The sequence below is a fragment of the Eleutherodactylus coqui genome, chromosome 1, assembly GCF_035609145.1.
Source record: "Eleutherodactylus coqui strain aEleCoq1 chromosome 1, aEleCoq1.hap1, whole genome shotgun sequence".
NCBI lineage: Eukaryota > Metazoa > Chordata > Amphibia > Anura > Eleutherodactylidae > Eleutherodactylus > Eleutherodactylus coqui.
In genome coordinates this window covers 333092717-333097602 of record NC_089837.1, presented here as the reverse complement: position 1 = coordinate 333097602, position 4886 = coordinate 333092717, and the positions used below count along the sequence as shown (strand labels likewise).

General features: G+C 45.9%; 1 pseudogene; it reads left to right on the top strand.

Annotated features, from left to right (window-relative positions):
* Positions 1-1009: 1009 nt before the first annotated feature.
* On the top strand, positions 1010-3565 carry LOC136588870 (protein kinase C theta type pseudogene; annotated as a pseudogene).
* Positions 3566-4886: the final 1321 nt, after the last annotated feature.

Genomic DNA, 4886 nt, shown 5'->3' with positions numbered 1-4886 from the left:
ACTGCTCAAGTTTTAGAAAACTTGCAGTTGTGTGGAAATTAAAATGATCACGATGGAGGAACCTTTTACATTAATACTACATGTGAGAAAAATGGTGCAGCACCTATCTTCCCACATTTTTTATACCTGCATGCACTAGCGCAGAGTTTGAATAGTCAAAAAAACGTACATTCAGGTTTTGACGCACATTTGCTGTGTGAACCTAGCCTTGAGGCGAGGAATAGCCAGAAGCCCCTACTGATAAATCCCCCATGTAATACATGGATATGATTTCCCCTCTGGCCACTGTCAGTGATCATTTCCTACTTGCTCTCCTCAGGTGGTCCTGGCATCATTCCCCGAAAGAAACACCTTCATGGCCATCAAGGTTATCAACAAGGAAAGAAGCGAAGAACACATCTTAATGAGAGAGAGACGGATACTCCTGAAGGCCCAAGACTGCCCCTTCATATGCCAACTGTATGCCGCACAGCAGTCTGCCAGCCGAGTCTACTTCATCACGGAGTATCTGTCCGGCGGAAGCCTGGGGGCAATGATCAAGATGTGCGGCTGCTTGGACATCAGCAATGTGAGGTGAGTAAATGACTAATCAGGAGACAGGAGGGAAACTCTGAGGGTGACATGACAGGTCAGACATAGAAGAATGGAGGGCGTACAGGCTGCGACAAACAGCGCCTCCTCTCTTCTAGTGCTGACAGACACTTTGATGGTGACATGATGTCATGGAACTGATATCATGTCATTGATACTACACTCTTCTCTCCGTCAGATTCTACACAGCGGAGATTGTATGCGGCCTCCAGTTCTTGCACCGACGCAGCATCGTCCACCGGTAAGCACAACTTTCCCACATTTCTCTGTTTCCTTGCACAAGTGGAGATAATGGACCCAGCTTTCCCAGAGTCCTGAATTAGGACTGATTTTGCTGCGGTCCATCCCTAAGTCTCCTGCATCACTGAACTGATTTGCATCTTTTCTTTATTGCAGAGATATAAAGCTAGAGAACATCATGCTGGACAGATCTGGACACATCCGCCTGATCGACCTGGGGCTGGCCCAAGATGGCGTCACCACATCTAATAAGATCAACGGAATGACGGGCACATTTCAATATATGGCTCCAGAGGTGCTTCTTGAAGAGGAGTATGACGCAGCAGTCGACTGGTGGAGCCTGGGGATTGTTGTATCCTGGATGGCGGCAGGACAGTCCCCTTTCTACCACGGCCCCATCAGAAGAAAGCTCATCAAATCCGTTACCAGAAAGCAGCCCAAATTTCCACCTTGGCTTGATGCTGATGTGAAGCATCTTCTGGAGAGACTGCTGCGAAAGAATCCTGAGAAGAGGCTGGGTGTCTATAAGAACATCAGAGGTCACTCTTTCTTCAACACCATAGATTGGGAAGAACTGGAACGGAAGAAAGCACGGCCGCCATTCAAACCATACAGGAAAGTTCTGGAGAATCGAGACCTGCAGTGGCCGGAAAATAAGACACCCCTTCACCCCATAGACGGATTCTCGTACACTTCACCAAGCTGGACCCGGTAAGATCTTCCTTCTCTAGGGATGATGTTCTTCAGTCTGACCTCTGTGTTCATCATCATTGTTCCTCTGGTGTCAGACAGCACAGGAGGTCATATAATAATCTTTCTTCATGTCCCCATGTCAGTTCCAGGGTCTTCTCTCCCCTCAGCTTAATTATTATTGTTCCTGTAATAACTATGTCTCTGCTTCTTCTTAGGATGATGAGAAGAATCCGATTGTGAAGGAAGCCACAACCATCTGGTAAGTACCTTCTATACACACCTACACATGCATATCTGTACACCTAGACATACCTATACACATAAGATACCTCCCATTATAGCCATACATTGTAACAAAACTTCACATACATTAGAAAGTTACAAAAAAACATTTCCTCTAAAATAAGAAAAGACTTTGGGGAAAATATTAAGACCGGTATTTGAAATGCCGGTCTTATTATTAGCACTGGTGCTAGATGCTCCTAATATATGAAGAAGCACCCCGTTCTTCATATATTAGGTGCCTCTCAGCTCCTCTGTTTGCCTACAGAGAAATGTATGCCAGGTACAATCAGGCATACATTTCTGGCATAATTTACACCAGCTTCTGGTTGACAAGTTATATGGCCTCAATTATGGCTACCAGAATTACAAAACCCCTAATATCAACTCATAATACAGAAATTCAATCCTATTTATATCAGGTTCAAATCAGATCCTGATATAAGTCGTCATGTTAGAGTAGTTCACTTGTTTATATCCACAGCAGGTAAAAGTAACATTTCTCTCATGTCTTGTAGGCTGAGCCTACGCCAACTGTCTCCTGAACCCACGACTGCTGCTGTAGAAGACCTCGGCTTGCCCAAAACATCCTCTCTCCACCAACTGTATGATGCATACTTCCACCAACCCCTGAACCTTGACATCCTCCGGCTGGCCTTGGACATCATCCTCTCCTGAAGACCCTCTACACCCTCTACACCCCCGGAGCGGCCTGTGCTTGATTGGTAACTGGTGAGTTCAGGAAAAATAGCCAGAGCGGCTATTATCCCTGAACTCCTGGTTGCTAGTAAGACCTCAGCACAGGCCGGGTAAGTAGCCCACACCGCATACATTAGGATTAGACACAAGTATAGACACAAACACATACATAGACACAAACACATACATAGACACAAGTACACACAGATAGGTGTAGATGTCGGCTTTGATCCTGGGACTTGTTCTGATCGCCATATTTGGGGTCAGGAAGGAATTTTTCCAACTTGGGGACAATTGGCTCATACCTCAAGGAGGTTTTTGCCTTCCTCTGGATCAACTCACAGCCTTAAATAGGTTTAGCTTTTATTTATAGGGAAGTAGCCACATAAAAACATAATATAAACATATAACAAATAATAAAGAATTTTAGCTTTGTAGAATTTCTAGCTGACATGACATGTACCAGGGAGGTGAGCTGCTGGCGTTTGATCCTGAGATTTATTCTGATCGCCATATTTGGGGTCAGGAAGGAATTTTTCCCTCCTTAAAACAGGATAATTGGCTCTTTCCTAAAGGGGGTTTTCGCCTTCCTCTGGATCAACACAGTCTATAAATAGGTTTAATTCTATATACTTTATAGTTCATACAAACATACAGTAAATAGTAATAACAGATTTATGATTTAGATTCATGAAAACAATAATAATATAATATTTTTGAAAGTCAGATAGGTCAGATGGCGGTTTTGATCCTGGGAGTTGTTCTGATCGCCATATTTGGGGTCAAGAAGGATTTTTTCCCCTAGGGTACGTTCACACGTAACAGAAATGCTGTGGATATTCTGTAGTGGATAAATATGGAACATTTCTGCATCAAAATCCACATCATTAGGGCTTCGACAGACGACCGTGTTTGTGGAACGTTTTGTGAGCGTGAAATTCACGGCCACAAAATGTGATGAAGCGAAGCCATTGATTTAAATGGTTTTGTTTTCATGAGCGTGTTTCTTGCGCAAGAAAATATAGGACTTACCCTATCTTTCTGGCACATATTTTTTATATATGGGAAAAAAAGATCGGTCCTGCCCTATCTCTCTGCTTTTTTTTATGCGTGCAATAGAGCAGAGTTTAAACTGTTAAAAAAAAAGGCCATAGACTTGTTCATGCGCAAATATGCTCCGTAGCGGCGAGTTTATTTGCGCGTGCATTTTTCTGCTTAAGCCCTTAGTGTGGATTCTGACTCGATTTGAGCTGCAGATCCCCGACTGATTTCCATCTCTAACGCCGCCCCTCTCACCTTGGACTACTGAGCTCTTACTACAGTCACATCCTCCAGCCAGCGACCACTATTGAGCCCGTCGCCACCATCGCCGTTGGTCAGGGAGTGCGCCCACTCCCACATCACCTGACCAGCAGCGCTCAGTAGCGGTTTCTGGGTGAGGAATGTGCGTTACGGTGAGGGCTCAGTATTCCGAGGTAAGAGCGGCGGCGTTGCAGACTGAAATCAGCTGCAGATAAAACTGAGTCTAAATTCGCAATGGTGCAGATTTTGCTGCACATGTTTTCATGGATTTTCTGCCAAGGAAAATCCGCCGTATTTCTGCTACGTGTGAACATACCTTTGAGAACGATTGGCTCATACCTCAAGGGTTTTTTTGCTTCCTCTCGATCAACTCAGCCTCTAAATTCCACATTCTAAAATCTACCATTGCCCATAACTTGAAATAAAATCTTCTTTCCCCCCTTATATCTTTGTGTCCGTGTCTTCATTTCCACTGGAAGTCTATGTAGTTTTCCCATGAATGGGCCAAGCTCCCCAATGGTTTCTACTACAAAAGTCAGGTATATGTTCTCCACAAAACCAGCGCCTCTCCATGGGTCGTGTCCAGTCTGTTCTACAGCTGCTGCTGTCCTGGGCACTGATTCTGTTTAGGGCTTAGGCCTCATGTCCACGGGGAAAATCAGATCCGCTGCAGATTCTACATGGAGAATCTGCAGCGGGTCCCTCCTGCCCCGCGGACATGAGCGCTGAAAATAGAAATTTAAAAGCATTTACCTATCCGTAGCGGGCGGCGAAGGTCAGCTGTTCCTCACGGCCGGATCTTCATTTTCGGCCGGCGGATGAATTCCTGACGCCGGCGGCACGTCGGCGGCACGTCGTCGACGTGCCGCGCGCATGCGCCGGGCACATCCGCCGAGCCGAAGCAAGGGAGATGCGGCCGTGAGGAAGAGCAGAGCTTCGCGGCCCGCTGCGGGTAAGTAAATGCTTTTAATTCCTATTTTAGGTCTTCCGCGGATCCGGACGGCTTCCATAGGCTTCAATAGAAGCCCGCGGGAGCCGTCCCCGCGGGAGACCCGCATGAAAATGGAGCATGGTCCAGA